Here is a 20,077-nt window from a genome sequence, read left to right on the forward strand (position 1 = left end):
ATAGGCAACAGGCCGATGTGCGTTTTATTTGGAGACTGTTTTGCGCGACAGAGACTGAGTTTGCTGCTGATATTCTGGGGATAGGCCTAGCCAATGTACGACTTCAGCCTTTTAATATATTTGCTGCATTAGGTCAGTCTTTCTAGAACAGGCAAGGGCTTTCTAGCCTCACGTCAGCAGCGCTGCATCACCCATATAGCCTACATTAAAACAACCAATGGATGGTGGGCGGGTGCCGTTTTGAAAATTGGTCAACAAACTTTGGTGCTGATGGATGGCTGATGGATGATAAGTTTTGCTATGCAGTTATGGTTGAAATAATAGCCCATCAGCGCATTTCTAGTGTGTGTGCCTCTCTCTCGCTCAGAGGGGAGGGAGAGGCTGAGGGTCGATCCAGCATGGATTCTAAACTCTGTGGTGGATAGGATCTACAACAAAGATTGTTAAGGCGGAGCAAGATACTTCATCAGGAGCCACTTCCGGGAACCCGGATCGCACGAGGGGGGGGGTCAAAATCCCCCTTTATGCAGAGCAGAGGCAGCTACTGCTCCATTGAAGTCTATGGGCATAGCTCAGAATTTTACCACATATGCTAAGGTCTTAGTTCTATAGAGTTAGGAATGTGAATTTCGGGCACGTTTTCATGATCCTCAAACCCTTGTGAACATTTCAGGTACATTTTTAGCATTTTTGAGGATTCCAGTCTGGAGAAAATCGACTTCATATCAGGTGTGCGCCGGTTATTTATGCCGCTGCTGTTGGCGGGTTGCAACGTACGCTCATCAATACGTCATCGACACGCCTCTTTATGCAGACAGGATGCGATCCCCATTTCGCGCCCATAGACATGAACTACGACGAAGTATCTTGCTCCGCCTTAACAATCTTTGTCTACAATTAGGTGTTAATAATATTACCACGCTAGGTCGAAGTACTCCCAAGTGCTATTGCGCCACACATTGTAGTTCTCCTGTTTATTCGCTTGGAAAATCGCCACGTTTCATGTTGTGTGACGTACACATTTTTATCAACTACTCGTGCAACTGTATTTAAGTAGGGAAAAAATGGAGGTGTTTGATTACTGCTATGTTCCTCTCTCTACGGCCACGGCAGAGCCCGCTAGCATAGCAACATGCTAACACATTCGCGCTGTGCGACAGAGCGTTTGAGTGCACCTACCGGCGCGGGAGAGGTATGACTCAACTCGTGAAAGTTAAGGTAAGAACATAATATTACTACTGATTTTGGGTGGCGTGTTCCTTTAAGACATGGTCAATGGTAGACACACTCACACTGTTGATATTTGGAAATGTGCCCTGATCTGCAATTACTGCTGTCTGTATTTCTCACAGTTTTATTGCATGGTTTGCCACAAGCATGCCTACAATGGCAGCCTCCTGTTCGACACTACAGTAAATATTTTCCCTCTGCCACCACTGTGTGGTAGTCTGTGGACTCTATAAAGTATGATGAGAATGAGGGAACAATTACTGTATTTTACTGAAGACAGTTTGGTCTGCCAACAAGGCAATATGGCAGCATTGACTTAACTATTCTCATTTCGAAAAATTAGGACAATAGATACCACAGTGCTCCGTCTCAAAACTGGTTGTACTCTTTGACCAGCTTCTGTATAGGACAAGCCATGGTTTATTACGTGGTCAATGATTGTCGCCCGAATTTCGTCTGACACTTGAATTCTTCCTACTACACCTCCACCACGCATACAGACTCCTCTTCCTCGGGCCCCTCTACCATGGCCTCTCTCTCTCGCTTGCCTTTGACCTCTGATCCATGCTTGCAAAGAACAACAGGCAGAGACATGGCACCTATATAGGTGGAGAGTGACTGATTGCTAATTGAAGAATTGTGCAAAGTTTCACACAGGTGAATCAGTGATTCAGACTTATGCAAGGAATCTATACCACCTGTGAAAAGAGGTTTTCCTTTTGTTTAGCACGGGAAAACCAATAGAGTTTGGGGTTTTTGAATGACATCTGTGTTAACTGTTTTGCAAAAGGGTGTGAGAAATGTGTGAACCCAATGGAAATCAGAGGCGATTCTAGACCTAGAGCTTTGCTGGGGCACAGGCCCCCAACTCCCAATACATAAAAAAAAAAAACATTTAAATGCGTGCAATATGAAATAAATGGCTTTTTTGTCTAGCCCCCATCATGTCCTCATCCATTTCTTGCCTGTCTCTCTCCTCCTCCTCCTGCCTGGTATTGGACTGCCCAGCCTGTGCTCTTTCTCCCCTCTCTTCTCCTTCTTTTCGACCTTCTTCTCCTCCTCCTTCTCCTCCAGCACTCTCTCCCTCAATTGTTGTAGCAGCCACTGCAGCAACATCCAAACACATAGGCATAGGTAGGCCTACTGTATACTCACTGCATGAATTTAATAGGCTTTCCTACACAAGGGAAGCTTATTTTTAGTCAAAATTGAGATATACTTCCCTTCCAGGCAAGGGCCCTGTAGTCATCCTGGCAATACTGCAGTTCTTTGTAGCTTAAATAGCCTACTAAAGCCTTCATACTGACTTTTGGTGATAATTTGCAAATGTAGCCTAATAATCTACACAGAATCAGAGTCTGATTCTGTGTAGGCTAGATTATTATAGGCTACATTTACAAATGCAGCAAACTTATTTAAGTTTGCCATTAAACCATTGATCAAATCACAGCACTGGCTATTATCAGCATAAATGTTACCTTTAATGTGGGCAATTATCAGGGCCGGCCCGAGGCATAAGCGAACTAAGCGGCTGCTTGGGGCCCCCTGGCCACCAGGGGGCCCCCAATCGAGTTTCTTCTTTTTTTACATAATAAATAACGTAAACATCGTATAAACAAGTGACATCAATGAATGAATAAATGAAACAATTAATAATTCAAAACAAGAAAATTCTGATTTCATGATCAATATACCTGCCTACTGCTACTGTGTTTGCCAGCCTTTGAGTCATGCGCATAAAGTAGACACCTCGGGTGCATAGACAATTCGCGGTGCTACCCTAATATTTAGGCTGCAGTAGATCACCATGTTAACCGTTCACTATACTGCAATTATGCCTCATTTGCCAATAGAATATGAATTGTTAGATGTGGAATTGCTTGTTGATGAGTGTAAGTAATGATAGCAAAATAAACTCATTCTGCTCAATCAACTATGCACTTATGCAATATTTTTCAGGGACACTGTTGAAATACTTTGGAGCACATCTCTACCTCTACCTAATTCTACCTCATCAAGTGTCTGCCTCCACACCCGTTTGTACCCACATTTGCACAAATAGGGTAGGGGGAGAGGGTCCTTATGCATCTGTGTCCAGGGGGACAGTAGTTCATAATCAGTCACTGTATTAATACATAACCTCACTGTATTCATTTATAATATAACATTATAGTGTGAAGTTGTCAATTATCGCCAAGCACAGGTGACTCCGCATTGTGGGAGGGGGCCCCCAAATCAAATTCTGCTTAGGGCCCCCAAAAGGCTCGGACCGGCACTGGCAATTATCATACCTCCCATGTCCTCCTCATCTCTCCTCACTTTTCCTTTCCCTCTGCCTCTGTTCAGGAAGAATTGTCTGATGTTCATCTCTGAATAGTTTATCAGAAGGCTATGTTTAGTTTTACAGTAGGACAGCTTCACAAACAGTATAGGCTACTTTTACAGGACTCTCTCTCCAGTATACGTATAAATCATTATTAATTGTCCGCATGTGTGCATGCAGCCTACACATGGTGTGAGTGTGTGGGTGAGGGAGAGAGCTCAAGCTGGTAAACTGTTGCTAAATTTAGGCTACGACGCTAAGCATTGAAAAACAGATGCTAATTTTGTGGGCAACATTCTCTAACAGCGATCAACTTGTCATTTTTTCTGTCAAACAAGTTGTGAATTTGTTGTAACATTAAAACAGGGGACGACTTACTCTGTGCTCAAAGTGATATGACGAGCTCCAGCGGACGAAATACTCGGAAGAATCATGTTAACGATTTTCATTGGTTGTTGCGTTCAATCTTACCCAGCTACAGAGGTGCTATTTCCTGATTGGCTATTATGGCACCTTTCTTTTTTCCTTTCTTTTTTTTTATTGGCTGGTAAGTGACACGCTCGAGTCATAACTAAAGCAGGCACGGAGATGCGCTCATGAATGCCATTTCCATCGAGAGCAGCGCTAGAATTGTACTGGGGCACTGGAGACTTTTACTAAGGCACGTGCCCCAGTGAATAAGGTCTAGTGACGCCCCTGATGGAAATGTATGAACACATTCGCAAGAGATGGCTTCTGCTGTGCAAAGAAAGTAGTCATGAAGACCAAGTGGGTTCTAGTTTACTTAAGCAGGTAAAAGCAATCGAGAAAAACTTAATGTCACGCAGCGTTTGCATGGCTGCTTTTGCGCAGGCGCGCTGGGAGCGCTCTGTGGACAGCGCTTGCAGGTGGCTCGACTAGGATGACATGAGGCGAAACAAGAGAGTAAAGAAAAGCACGTAAGAGTGGAGCATGCGTAGGGGGGTACATGCAGGAAAGTGAAGAAATTAAAGTGCAGTAAAGTAAAGATGACGTAAGAGAAGTTGAAGCCCCCTAACAAATCATTGGCTAGGCCTACTTAAAATCCATAAGTCACAGACATCTCTATAAAAAGGGTGTCTCCCCAGAGTCAAGTCCAGTCAACAGTGTTGGATACAATGGAGTCAAATCAAGTCCAAGACATTTTACAGAGTGCTGGTTACAATGGAAAGAAAATAAAATATAAAAAGAAACAAAAACTAGATGTAGACCTAATTGCATAGCCTACCGCCTGAATTCAATAGGATTCATTAATTCAGGTCTAATTCTTGTAAAGGTGGTGCATTGCAGTTCATAAGTTCATAAATCAGGGTTTCTGTGGGGTCATAAAAAGTCTTAAATTCAATAATAAGAATTTTAGGCCTTAAAATGTCATAAAAACGTCCGGATTTTCCATACAAGGTCATAAATTACATTTAGTCACATCTTAAATTTATATGCTAGTTCATTTATTGATTCTACCATCGCCTTTTCCCCCTGAAAAATACACTGGCGGCAGCATTCATTCGCTCTGTTTGTTGTAGTTCTGTCTGAGGAATCTGGGTGCCAGAACTGCAAGGTCATTGTAAATCACACACTTTTCATATCATATGCAGTGTTGGTTAGTAACTGATTACAAGTAATCTTGATTATGTAATTAGATTACAAAAACCAGGTAACTATAAACAGACCAGATTACATTAGAATAATGTGTAATCAGATTATAGTTGTTAATTACTTGATTACATTTCGATTATGTCTTTCAATACATAACATAGCTTTACATCGTGCAGTCAGACAGTCAGAAAATTAAGATAGACCAATTGAGTGAATGGACACGGAATGTAGAAGACACAATGCCGGAATTTTATCTATCAAGTAGGCCATCCCAACACACACTCGCAAACACACACAGAGTCAAGGGCATTTTCTATACACTTTTCCCTTTATCAATTCATCTGAAACAGACAAAAAGGGTCATGCTCCTACCCGGGAGAATAACATTGCATAATGCAATAGAAAGCATGGGTGTGCATTGGAAATGTCAAACTTACTATTCTCCGTTAATTTTAAGTCAGTTTAGCATCAAAATGAGATTGACATTATTTTAAGATTGTTTTAAGGTGAAAAAGAAAATGAATATTGGTGATCATGTCTTTTTTTTAAATGTAATATAGGCCTATTTTATTTTTGAGTATTTTATTTTGAAGTAATCCAGAATAAGTCTATTCAGATTACGTTACCTTATTTTTGTAATCCAATGGATTAAGTTACAGATTATAGGCTGTAGCCTCAGTAGCATTAGGTACATTTCAAAGGAATCTGACCCAACACTGATCATTTGTTTTCTGAGATGTCATATCTTGTTTGAAGGAATTGCAAAGTTCGGGTATTTGTTGGCAAATTTATTTAGGTCAAGGCGAGTCTATTTTTATTAGCCTGCCTATCTCTATCGCGATTGTTATTTTCTCCAATTTATCCATTTTGTCTTCCTTATGTTATCCAATAGGTGGCGATATCGTACTTAACAGGCTGGACACACTGGGTCAGGCGCAGCCTATCTGTCATAACAGTGCTGTGTCTGTGTATGGTGCAATTGGTGTGTAAATTAGTGACAGGATAAAAGAGGGGTAGGCCTAAATAAAAAGAAAGCACCTGAAAGCATAAGGGTGTTGACTCGGTCTGAGCAAAGACAAGAGCTTTCATGCTCAGAAAAAAACATAGTCTAAGATGCGAGTGACTTTAGAGGGTAGGCCTAATGATTTCTTATTAGAAAATAGGTAAAGGTGTGAGTGCACTAAATTGGCAAGGCTATTTTTGGATGTACATTTACTCCAAAGATTTTGGTAGTTGTTGTTGACAAAAACAGAAAAAGTTAAACAAAAACAGAAAATGACCAAACAGGAAGTTTCACAGTTGTACGTTTTGTATACCAGCATGAGCTCATTGAAAGAAAACTAGCCTAGTCCATCAATCTTGCAAATATTTTTTACGATTTTTAAAATATTCTCTTTGAAGCCAGCTTTAAAATCAACACAAAAGGTGACTGTCACATGAAAGCCTATTTACTTGGTTTTGACATTTTCAGCCTGGCAACACTTGTTTCAGTAGCCTCTGTTCACGTGGGTCATTAACATTTGCATGATGTACTTTATTATAGGTCCATTCTTGCATAGTAGAGGATATGTGTCCGGTAGGCTACCTACGAGACTGAAATCACTCCTGCGGGATGGACTTTCTCTATTTTGGGCGCTATACCTGGCTCCTAATAATGCTTATCTATATCCTCACCTGGCTTTGCAGAAGGTAGGGCCACACACACAGAGATGCTCATCATTATCACCCTGCTCTAGATCTCGTAGCCTTATGTGTGTGACTTTGTGCTATGTGCAGGGACTCCAGTGGTTGGATGTACTGCAGCCCAGCAGTTCTTCCCAGTGGATTCTTCCTCACCTGGATCATTAATATGAGTCTAAACATCACCTGGCTATTCCTATGGGACAGAGAGTAAAGTGACAGTGAAGCATTGTTTACTTTTGTAGCTTAGACCAGGATTTTTGACAGCTACGCTAGACAGTGCATGCCCTTACAGTTTTGTGATAGTCCAATTCATTCACAGGCAGATGAGCCCTGCACTGATAGTCCTAGCGCTGATTGCCTTCTCCAACTACCTGATGATATTCTTCTCCTGTCGTGGCCTCAGTGCGCATGGCAGCTGGCTCAGTCAGCATCACCCCAAAGACCTCTGGTGCATCAGAGTACTTGTATGTGTAACGACATTGTCTTATGTTAGGGTCTGGCAATCACAGACCTTCAGATATGAGAAAATAAGGACCTTGGTTATTTTTTTATTTCCTTGCTGTGTGCACAGGTGTGATGAGAAAATCTACCTCTAATAAGTTAATTATTTTCTTTCCTGGGTGTAGGTTTATTGTGGAGAATTTTGTGATTGACCGACATGTGCGATACATCCTCACAATTTATCCTGTGGTGATAATGGCTCTGGTCAGTAATGTGTACAAACACTATGACCCAGAGGCTCCTGGACGAAATGCTGAGTTAACAGGTGAGCCATTGCAGGTGTCAAGTAAATGTTTCTGTAGCTCTTTTGTTGACTCCAAAATTAAAATGGGAGGTATGATTTGTACAGTGTGTAAAAAGTAAAAGCAACATTCTATAACTTAAGATTCAAAAGTTGTCTATCCATAGCATTGTTCAGTGGAATTTAAAAGGGAACTTGGCAACTATTTCAACTTAGTTTTTTTCAATCGCTAACAAGCGCTTACCCATACTTCAGATACTTTTTCTAAACTCTTAACACAGACTCACACCTACAAAACACAACTGGCCAAATGGATCATTTTCTTTTCAAAAACACATTTAGTTAAATATATACTAGCCTAACACATATTTCTCTGCACACACTAATAGAGTGTTAAAGAATAACACTTGTTTTCACTTCACAAGGTACATGCAGTCAATCAAAGTACACCAGGTTTCAAAATACTGGCTATTGTTGACATTACAAAAACTGCATAGACTTTTATGTTTCAGTTTTACAGGTATTTGCATGCAAAACATGCAATCTACCGTTTTTACACTAAATTTCTTGGTTGGGAACTATATGTCCACATGTAATATTCACATTCAAAAGCATCCAGTAAAAAGCAAATCAGTTTGTTTTCCTTTACTGTTTACTACAGGGGGTACAGTAGGAATACCATTTACATTATGATAGAACAGAAAAAGTTTTACAGTATTGCTTACAGTGACCAAAATATCCATGAAACACACAAGAGTATTCTGAACAAAAAAACAACAGCAAAAAGCCCAGATAAAAAAAGGGGGGGGGGGGCTAAAAAAAAATACTGTATCTAATCTCTGCGATCTTCAGGGATAGGCCACATGTTTTCATCAACATCGCATCTGATATTTCTGTATCCAAAGCAATGCACCTGGCATAAAACCACTTGGTAGCAGAAGCAGAGCAGAAGCAGAGGTTTTTATACTGTAGGCCTATCTAAGGTTTGGAAAAGTGTTTTTGCTATTGTGGGATGTTGTGTGTTAACATTCGTAAATACTGCAAACAATCCATAATTTTGTTGGTAGGTAGGCCTATAGCTTGTTTGTTAAGAAAATGTAAGCATTGTGGAAATGTGTTCACTGACTGCATAGTGCGTGAAAACGACATGAAATGTGTGAATGGTATGGCCACAAAAGACTGATCCTTTGCTAATTGTGTTTAGAGTTTTGAAAATATGACAACTGGTTAGACAAACGTTGTTAGCGACTGAAAAGTGTCCCCTATGGAGCTAAATTTGTCTCATTAATATTTGTATATGCGCAGAGGGGGATCCACAAATATTTCTTGATTTGCATGTGTGTTTTGATATCTACAAATAAAAAAATCATATTTGTCACACAAATCCACACGTAAATAGGCCTACTTTAATTCACTGGCACACAGAAATCGCAAATTAAAAAATCATATTTGTAACTTGTAAATTGGTTTTTACAATTGTAGATGTGTATTTGTAAATTAAATGGCATTTGTAAAACTGAAAATTGCCTTTGTGAAATCTAATTTTGCATTTGTGGATCACCAGCACACACAGTTTTCGTTTTCGCATTTGTGGATCAGCATTTGTGGATCATGTATTTTTGAGACAAACAAAGATCGTAATTCTTGATTTTGCTTGCAAACTGACGGTTTTATGCGTTTACTAAACAAAGATTATGGAAATTAAACACCACTTTTCCATCAAAAAGCTTGTTGTAAAAGGCATAACTTGTTAGATTTAAGAACTAGGTTCGCTAGCTCTGTGTGTTATGAGCAAAGAATCTTTGGTTATGAGTCCCATAGAACAACACTGCCATCTACTGGATTAGAAAGTGTCAGCAGGCTACTTGTGGATCTGGGTGGCTTCTCTGCCGCAAAGTTTGTCTCAAAAATACGTGATCCACAAATGCTGATCCACAAATGCGAAAACGAAAACTGTGTGTGCTGTGATTCCAAAAATCCAAAATTAGATTTCACAAAGGCAATTTTCAGTTTTACAAATGCCATTTCATTTACAAATACACATCTACAATTGTAAAAACCAATTTACAAGTTACAAATATGATGTCAAAACACAAATGCAAGTCAAGAAATATTTGTGGATGTCGCCATCTACTGGATTGCGATTTCTGTGTGCCGGTGAATTAAAGTAGGCCTATTTACGTGTGGATTTGTGTGACTTTCATGTGAAGAACGTCTCAAAAACACGTAACTTTGGAAAGCGAAGAATGCGTGTGCTGGTGATCCACAAATGCAGAATCACATTTCACAAATGAAATTTTCGGTTTTACAAATGGCATTTTATTATTTTATCTATATTTGTAAAAATCAATATACGAGTTACAAATAGGATTTTTTTATTTGTAGATATCAAAACACACATGCAAATCAATAAATATTTGTGGATCCCCCTCTGCGCATACAAATATTATTGAGACAAATTTAGCTCCATAAGCCCCACTCCTAGCGTCCCCAGGCGGAAAACCAACTTTGCAACTTTGGGACTACCGTTCCGGTAAGAAAAGTGATTTCTTACCTTGTAACATTCACATTGTTCTGCCGAACTTATGCTAACCGTTTTACTAGCTTGTAAACAAATCCATGTGCTTTATTGTTACCTTTTTCCACTGTTTGAAATAGAATAATGCACAACTTCTCCAGCAGAGGGGGAAATATAACTAATCCTGCCAAGTTTTCCTTTACAGTTTTTTTCTGATTGCTTAAGCACATTTTTTGTAACTATGGCTTTTTTTGCAAAACTAATAGGAAAACCTTTCACCCAATCAGCAAAACATTGTAGTTCTCTTGCAAAAGCTAACACACCTTGCTTAACTCTTCACACCTTCGTAAAAATGGTGTTTTCGTATCAAACAGTAAACACAAGCCATCACAATAGTAAGCACACAATGTGCCAACTACACACTGATGGTATGAATAAAAAACACATCTGGCTTTTGCTTTCTCTGTGCACAAGGTAGACTATGTCAGTTTGAGGTCATACCTTTGTCATAGTTCTGTAAACATACAGGGATCCAAACTTTAAGTATTACTGTTTATTTACACACATCAAAACAAACACAAGTGTGTTTTTCCAAGTCAAAACACAAAATAGCATTTCACTGAGACAAAACAAATCAGTCATATTAAACATTATTTGGCCTGCTATGAAACTTAAAGCCCAAAGTTGGAGGTATGCATGTAGAATTTTGCTGCAAATTCAAAACCGGATTAAACTGGAATGGCTATCTGTACAGGGGTATGCTTTACACCTTTGTGTTTGGTAAGGTCCGCTGTTTATTCTGATATATGGTTTGTATGTAATGTTTGTATATGGGAAGAGTTCGCAAAGCATTCCAGCGAGATGAATGGGGAGATGGGCGCAGAACTGTATAATAATATGAGTAAATTAAAGTTACTTTTCTCGCGAACCGTTTACCACAGCAACTAGTGGCTAACATCGTTTAAAAGTTGAGAAAAAGCTCTTTCATGTAATGTGATACATGTAATGTCTTTGTGATGAGTAGGCTACTTCGCGAGTAGTTCAACAGAGAAGAATGAGTAAATTTGGACGCTCTTTCTTTCTTGCCGTGCGCTGTCACTTTCTCCACTGCATAAAACACTAATTAATTTTACTTGTGTGTGTGATTAGATAAATAGCAGATGCGATAGGTAAATAGATATATTTGCGTGTTAGCACAAGCAGTAGCCTGTATGCCTAAACTCACATGCTAAAAACATCATGTATAACGGCATAATGGCCAATCGTAGACTATGATTTTGGGGTGGCACCTGGGGTGGCCAATCGAATTTCAAGGGTGGCCTGTGCCACGCCGAGCCACCCCTATGGCACCGCCCCTGGGTGATTGTGCCTGAAGATAATTATCAGCATAAGCATAAGAAATATATTATTAGAGATCCTTTTGCATTCCCTCACAATAGTTTTGTGTTCCCTTGCAATAGTTTTGCATTCCCTCGCAATACTTTTGATTTTGCGAGAAAATGTAAAATTATTGAAAGGGAATGCTAAACTATTCTAAGGGAACGCAATAGAAGCTGGAAAAAATGTATTCCCATCATGACCCTTTGCAGGCTCTGTACCATTGTATTTATATAAATATGAATAATAAAAAAAAAAATGACAATTTGGAGAGAACATGAGAAAATCAGTGGAAGCTCCGGTTCAACTAATTCATTATGTAGGCTTAACTGAAAACCTTAGAGTTAGGGAAAATTGGCAACTTTGATGGAAAAACAATGCAGGGGGCAGCCGTGGCCTACTGGTTAGCGCTTCGGACTTGTAACCGGGTTGCCGGTTCAAACCGCGACCAGTAGGAACGGCTGAAGTGCCCTTGAGCAAGGCACCTAACCCCTCACTGCTCCCCAAGCGCCGCTGTAGCAGGCAGGTCACTGCGTCGGGGTTAGTGTTTGCTTCACCTCATTGTGTGTTCACTGAGTGTGTTTCACTAATTCATGGATTGGGATAAATGCAGAGACCAAATTTCCCTCATGGGATCAAAAAAGTATATATACTTATACTTATACTGGTAATATGGTGATAAGCTGAAGTGAACGCTTTTTACCATTTCTGTCCTTGCATTGCAACATTTGACACTTTCCCCCAAGTTGAAATTGGTAGGCCTTTGCCTATAATGAGCATTATTTCCCCATAAATATGCCCTAAATAATCTACTTTTCTGGTATCAGGGTGCATATTCCCAAAGAACAGCAAAGAATTTTCAAGAACAGCAACCCCTCCCCGATCTTCCTGCGCAACCATTTACAATGTTAAATTGTTCATTCAACATGTGCCACTAATGCTTAGCATATGGTTGACAAAAAGGTTTCATGTGTATCTAACTTAATCTGAACAGTCTAGACACATTATTTTGTGGGATTAAGCTATAATTGTATAATGTTCACAACTTCTCCCACACATTGTAATGCATGTGGCCTTCTGGGGGTGCTAGAGATTGTCAAAATCAGCTGATTTGCAATAAACCTATTTGAACTTGAAATGTTCATACTCAACAAAAATACATTTATTTGAAAATTGGTCCTCAAGTACAAATAAATTCATCCATGCAAATTCTGCTAATGAGCCTTAATCCTTAACAGGGGTGAAATTCAAACTCAAATGAACTTTTTTGATGCTTTTGGTCTCACAGGTGTCCTCCTCATCCTGGCCTGTTTGCTGTTTTTTCTTCGAGTTGTCATGGTAATCAACAGGAAGCAGCCACTTTATCGGGGCTCCAGTGGTAACTCTACAATGACAGCCAGAAATTAAACCAAGCAGTGAGAAAACCCTATGCAGCTGTGTTACCTAAATATACTCCACAATCAACACTAGCCCGAGTTGATGCTTCAGCAACACATACAGGGATGATATACCATAACTATTTTGCATGTCATACGGTATCTAGAAGGTACAGTATTTTATCTTTAACAGCCCTATATTTGTTGCACTAACTGATATAACCTCAATAACATTTTCTTGAAAGGTCAAAGTAATTATGTATTTTTAAGAAGCCACAACTTGCAATATATACACATTTTCTACTTTTATATTTGTTATTATCGATAAATGACTACATAAATAAATAATTATTGAAGGTGTCCTCATTGTGTGTGCGTGAGCCCTTGTGTGAGGTTCTCCAGTTTGCCAGGCCAGGGTGAGCAGTGTTGGTTGATGTAATGAGGTCTTCTCTCTGTGGAGGGGGCCCATGGTGGTCAGCCTCTCCACCGCCTGTCTCTTTCTGCTTCAGCACATGCTAGTGCAGTGTTGTGATGGATGCGTCATCAACCGCTGCAAACATGTTGGGAAATTACTTGTCTTGGTTCTGTGTGAGTGTCGGGGATTTCACCTTGCCAGTCGTAAATGAACTGCTGTGTACACAGAGAGACATCTGCTATAATCAGAGGATATTCAGCACAGTCACAGACCGTACTGATGAGTGAAGAACTCTTATGTCAGTGCCTCACATCAGATGGGTCTGAATGGAACTTAAATGTGCTTTAATGCATGTTATGTTATGCATATCTGCATGTCATTCATGGTAAAGCGTTTCACTTCAAAGTCTTCGTCCTATTTTTTTGTCTTATCCGTTTTTTTACACAGCTTTATGTTTTACACAACTAATGAAATCACACTTGGGGAAACACGTAATTGATGAATCAACTCTCCATGGAAGCTATGTGATAAAGTAGTCTGCCATTCTAATTCCTATTCATATTTTTTTTGTTGACTATAGCAAATTGCTCTTGACTGTCCATCAGTTTTTGGACACATGCCTGTGGATTATTCCATGTAGTTTAGTGACAAACAGTACTCCGAGAGGTATGCCTCCTAATAGAGCAGCCCTGTTATTGTGAAACAAAGCAGGAGGATTACCATCTGCTCTATAAAAATATCAACAACCTTCCCTGAAACCCTAAATTGAAGACTGCATGTCTTCAGTGGAATCTTGTTGGATCTCAACAGTGATCTTGATCTACTTTGAGGCCTTGGGTAGGCAAACAATAGGACAGATCTGAAATCAAACCAAAAAAGCGTTCTATTATAAGTGGCTGCCAATGGACAGTAAAATCACAAAAATAAAGGCACCAATCAAGTATCTTTCAACTGCTGATGTTTGTAGGTGCTTATTCGTTCACTATGCAACCAGATCTGTTTAGAATCCGGGGAACATGTCACAAATTGATAAATTACAGTCTTTATAGCTGTATATTTTCAAACAGATACTATGCATTTGTATTTGTACTAAAGTCAACATCTGTCTCCGAGCAAACACTTAACATGGACTCTAAATGGTTTACTATAGAGGATGTAGTCTGTTGGACTTTCAAATAGATGGGTGCAGTGTATCATCCTGCAAACATGGTGATCAGTGTTTGTTTATATCTGTGTGCACAAACAGTGTGTTTCTATGGAATGCTGCTTGCAGTTCATCATCAGATAGGTCTTTAAAGGAAAATTCCGGTTTTTAGCACTTTAAGGCCCTTTTCTGGTTTGTTTTGGATGAACTAGAGTGGTGGACACCGAAATTTTGACGATTGGTCCTGTCTCGACTTTTCTGACTCGTTTTGAATCGCCTTTTCACCTCTCAGGGTGGCTGGCAATGGGTATACTGTAGTAGGCTACTCAAACATGTCCTAAAACAACCCTTAACGTTCATTTTCAAAACTGTGCAACGGTGAGTTCCACATAAAAGTCAGTGGAGCATATTGTGCAGAAAAGAGGCTTTTTTCGTGGTCAAATTTTGATTGAAAGAATTTACTGGCAAGCACCTCTTGACACAAGACATCTTGGTCTGCCACTCCAATCAGACTTAAGTGAATTCTGTTTGGCAGTCTCCTAGGTGGAGGTCGACGGCCCTCATAGATTTAATCTACACAAAAAAACAGCCATATGCTCCATCCTGGATGAAAGTAGAGTACACTGCTAGATCTAGCACTGTTGGAAATAGATAATAGTCAGAAGTGTCTTGACGAAGACCTCTGTGTCTGTGCTGGGACACCTCACATCCACACAAGGGCATCACATTCATCTTTTGTGACTCAACCTATATGCCGTTTCAGTATGTTAGAACACAAAACATTCCTCACAACTTGTTTGGAGACGCCACAACTGAGAAAATGGCGATTGAATATGAAAATGGAGATTGATATGCCGACACAAATGAGATGTTTCGTTATTGTTACTGGGGCGGTGGTAGAGTCATGGTTAAGGAGCTGGGCTAGCGTGCTGTAGCCTGAAAGTTAAACCCAGGTTGCTCCGGGCACAATGTAATCCCTTGTAATATAGTTGACATATGTAAGTCACTTTGAACAACAGTGTCTGCTAAATGAATAAATGCAAATGTTACTGAAGGAGGACTGAAAGTAACAAAGCTCTGGTTTACTGAACATGTTCTGGTAATACATCCACTGAGCCTTAACACAATAATTCATTCATTGAATGAATTCATAATTCATTCTGTAATGTTCAGTCAGTGGCTCTGATGTGTTTTCTATTACACTGCTGAGGGTTTTGCAACTTGTGCACACCTACACATGATTTATCTCTGCCTGTTTAGTGATCCCTACACAGACAGTGGGAAGACAGAAGGTTTCTGCAGTGCTTGCTTGGGCATATCAAGACTTATTGTGCAATGATGCTAGTATTTATTATGATTCTAGATGCCTTTATATTCATCTTAACATTTAGCCATGTCCAACATATCATGCAGTTTCTCTCTGAAGCACACTATCTCTCAGTTTCTGGTTTGATCACCATGATGGAATTGAAATGTTTCCATCTTTACACTTTACACATTACATGACATCATCTTTACACATTACATATAAGCACCCCACCTACACAAACATACACACACACACACACAAACACACACACACACAAACACCCCCTCCACACACACACACACTCCTTCTGGGACAAGAGTATCAGGCTATTATTTCCTCGCTGCGACCAGTGACTTCAGTATCCCTCCATCCTTGTCTGGTTGGACGTGTTGAGGTATGATGAGTAAAGGGTGGGCGCTGAGTAGCAGAGACTTATCAGCTGCATCCTGTTCTCCAACACAACAGAAAGTCATTCATCTGAGACGGGAATCCCTACACACATTGCGCTCAACAAACACACAACAACAGTAAAGCTTAACTCATGAATCATGAAGCAGATGAAAGCTTCATTTGAGTGAAACAAGATCCTACTGTAAATTTGCTTAGCATGAATGGTTTGAACTCTCATCTGGTTAATGATTAGACGTTGAAACACTGAGAATGTGTCATCATATGGACAACAGATGGGCATTTGATTTGAGCATTTTCTACAGAGTGGGGCTTGCTAAAGACAGTGGACCTGGGAAGTGTCCTGCTGTGGAACTGCTAAGCAGTATTCATGCACCTAACGTACATGTGAGGGACCATCAGAACTCTCTCTCTCTCGCCTGAAATGCATCACAAATGGTCCGTAAATCATTTTGCAGTAAGCATCAGTTAAGATGACATGCAATGGTAGCCTGGCGAGCCAGACCCACATTATAATGTAGGGTCTGGGCACTCACCGTTCGCAGTGCTCAGTCCGATGGTCGGGATAATCAGTTGTCTTTCAAATTCCCTCTGCACGCAATAGGACGCAATAGGATATTTGTTTTCAAGTAGCAGGGAATTCAAGCCAAACCGTTGCAACTCTGCCATCAATCATTATGTTAAGCCCAACAAACGACTCTATACACGATTTCAATGCCAGATTTAGTTTCGATTTCTAGAGCTCACAAGTCAACGGAGAGTTGCTAGACTAGCCCTGGCAGCAAATGTAATTTGCTGCCGCTAGGGGCGCATCTAGATTTCTAGGCTAGTGCAAGGGACCTTTTGCACATAATGATGCCAGGCATTTTGGGGGATGGCCAAAATCCCCTGTAGGTGTTGTGATTTCAAAATAGGCTTAACCAGATCAAAGCTTACCCTAACCAAAGGAGAGTCTAAACTTGTCCAAAGCCCTTCAGAGACACAACTGTGCCTATTACAATAGCACAGACGCGCCCCAACCCCCCTATGCCATTAGCACCCTCACATCTCATAATGCCATTTATGTTATTTCCCCCTCTGGAAATGCCTTTAAGAGATAGGTCTTTGACGATGAATACAGGGAGGAGTGGCACTCAGCAGCCAGGTCTGAACACCTTTAAACAGATAACCTGAACATGACAGGCTGCTGATCCAGTTAGGTTTAGACGAGCAGCAACACGGTAGAGTCAGGGGTCTTGAACAGTGGAGAGGCCATTGGGTGGTTCTAAGGAAGAGACTTAAGCAACAACTGAGCAACAGAGAGGCCTAGTGGAGATGCAAATGTTTCATAAAAACAATTGTGTGATGAGTCAGCAACGATGAAGGGATTATTTAGGAATATATGTGGTTAACCATTGGTAGCATGGTTTCAGACAGCTGTAACAGGTGTGGAATTTAAGGAATCTTCCTGATGACCCACCAGAGAGGGAAGTCTGATGGGAAGTCTGATGTGAAGGCTAATGGGAAAAAGGTGTATAGCTGTGGATAGCAGTTAATGTTTTTGCAGGGACTGACAAATTGAAATAAAATAATTATTTAAATACTCATGCTCATGTGCCTGGAATGCTGGATATTTGATCAGCAATATAATGTTACCTCCAGATACTGTGGCAATGCAGACAACAAACTCAAAGCAAAACTCTAGGCCTTACTTGTGTTTGCAGGTGTTTGAACTTGATTTTGTTGATAACATGGATCACCTAGGAGAGGTTCCCCTATCTCTGCCACCGCCCATGTCCCTGCAAAGGACTTCTTTGCAATGTGAAACTGTATGAATAGAGCTGAAAGAGGCTCTGCAAAGTTGTGTGAAGGCAAGACAGGTAATTAGTCATGCTGTCTCTAACCACATTCTTTGTCACGCTATCTCTCCACAGAGAAGATGTATGTTTTCCCAAAGGACCTCCAAGCTACATCTTTGTTTTCATTGAAAAAAGTTAAGCAAATTAAAAGTTTGCCCTGCTTTCCAAGACAGATGAATTGTAATGACAAACTGCAGCAACCCCTGTCTTGACTGCAACAGCAACTGTAAGTAATACTATATTCAGATTGTGATATGAGAAAAAATATCTGTCTAATTGGAAAATTACAAAAATCTGTTGTACTATCAAGATCTGTAATATGGTTCAAATCGAAACATGATGAATGACAAACAGCTGGATATAACAATAACAGGAATCAAAATTGAAAACTTTATTTCATACAATAACAGACGTGGTCATTAGTAATACATATTTCATCTGAAGAGGTAAGTATTGCAGTGATACATATTTACTGAGTAAAAAAATGTTCTGCAAATGTGAAATGAATGCAGTGGGCATAGTTCAATATAGATGTTTACATAAGTAGTTTGATTGATAAGGCTACACCTCCCTTCCCACACAAACCACCCCCCCCCCCCCCACACACACACACACTTAGCAAAACTTTTAAGTCCCAGTATCTTCATATTAGACACCAAAACCAAAACACAGTGACTCGGCCATAAACTTTCAATTATGAAGGGAAAGTAAAGTGTTCCAGTTCAGGTTTCTTGTTTAATCTGTACATAACTCATTACAAGTGATTTCACTGGTAGGGTGAGCTGTTGCATCCTGCTACTGTAAGAGGTACGGTATTCAGAACCCCATCCCCCTCGGCTTTTCCTGCAGTGCATACTGAAATGGTCCCAAAAAAATCAACTTCTCTGGGAAAGTACCCACTGCCTCTTGTAAGCTGGCTAGGATCCTGGATTTAAGCTATGCACCATTTATTCATTTGGTGCCTGATCCACTCTGGAAAATATCATAACACTCACAGATGTTCATTACATGCAGAGTCATTAAAAGTCAAAATTCAACTCGGTGAAAAAAAACAACAACTTTGGTCCAGTAGCCAAAGAATATTCATCATGCTTCTTTCCATTCAGTAAACACTTTAACTGAGCACTGTCTTCTCTGAAGTACATTTACATCTGAAAGGCACTGAATGGTCTGTAATGTCTGTAACGTGAATTCATTGCAGTGCATAAAATCTTTGTGTACAAACTCTGGTGATGTAGTTATACTTTCTGTGCAGATGGTATTCTTGAACGCCTTCAGGGGTAGCTACACTGCAGGACTGGATTATGTTTGTGCAGCAAGGAGAGCTGGATGCGCTGATATAGGTAGCAGCATACCAGCTTAAAGGGGTGGTTCAGGATTTTGAACATAGGACCTCATTTCCAAGTAAGCAAGTGTGATATTTATCAGTGGAGACCGTTTTCAACACGTTTCATTCAGTCCTTCTAATTGCAGAGTTCGCAGGTGCTAGGCTAGCGCAAGTCAACGGTATGTGCTAGCCTGCCACTAAAAACAGTCTTACCCACTCCAAAGTACACCCGAGGCAAACAAATTATAACGCCAGACTATCGATGTAAATGTCTGTATTGATAGTGTTATTTCTAACGTTATTCTATCCTTGCATTTCAACGATCGCATTACATTTTGATGAACTAGTTTCTTAGCAGCGGCGGAATTATACTTCTCCGGTTAGTAGTACTGCGCCGAAAAGTAAACAATAAAGCGGACTCCAATGGGGATACCTAGTAGTAGCCTTGGTAATAGCAGTCCGCCGCTGAGTTGCAAAATGACTACTAACAACTTCAGGGACCAAAGTATAACTATTGCAACGCGATGCAAGGGTAGTTGTATTTCTTACACTATTCTATCAACACAGACATTTACATCGATTGTCTGGAATTTGCCTCAGGTGTAGTTTAGAGTGGGTAAGACTGTCTTTAGTGGCAGGCTAGCACATACCGTTGACTTGCGCTAGCCTAGCACCTGCGAACTCTGCAATTAGAAGGACTGGATGAAACGTGTTAAAACGGTCTCCACTGATAAATATCACACTTGCTTACTTGGAAATGAGGTCTTATGTCC

General features: G+C 40.2%; 1 pseudogene; it reads left to right on the forward strand.

Annotated features, from left to right (window-relative positions):
• Window positions 1-6,280: 6,280 nt before the first annotated feature.
• On the forward strand, window positions 6,281-13,102 carry LOC143135269 (uncharacterized; annotated as a pseudogene).
• The last annotated feature ends 6,975 nt before the right edge of the window (window positions 13,103-20,077 follow it).

This window comes from Alosa pseudoharengus, unplaced genomic scaffold, assembly GCF_046254945.1.
Source record: "Alosa pseudoharengus isolate Yale_2024_CS ecotype anadromous, Long Island Sound unplaced genomic scaffold, YU_APseudo_1.1 YU_APseudo_1.1_scf_2, whole genome shotgun sequence".
NCBI lineage: Eukaryota > Metazoa > Chordata > Actinopteri > Clupeiformes > Clupeidae > Alosa > Alosa pseudoharengus.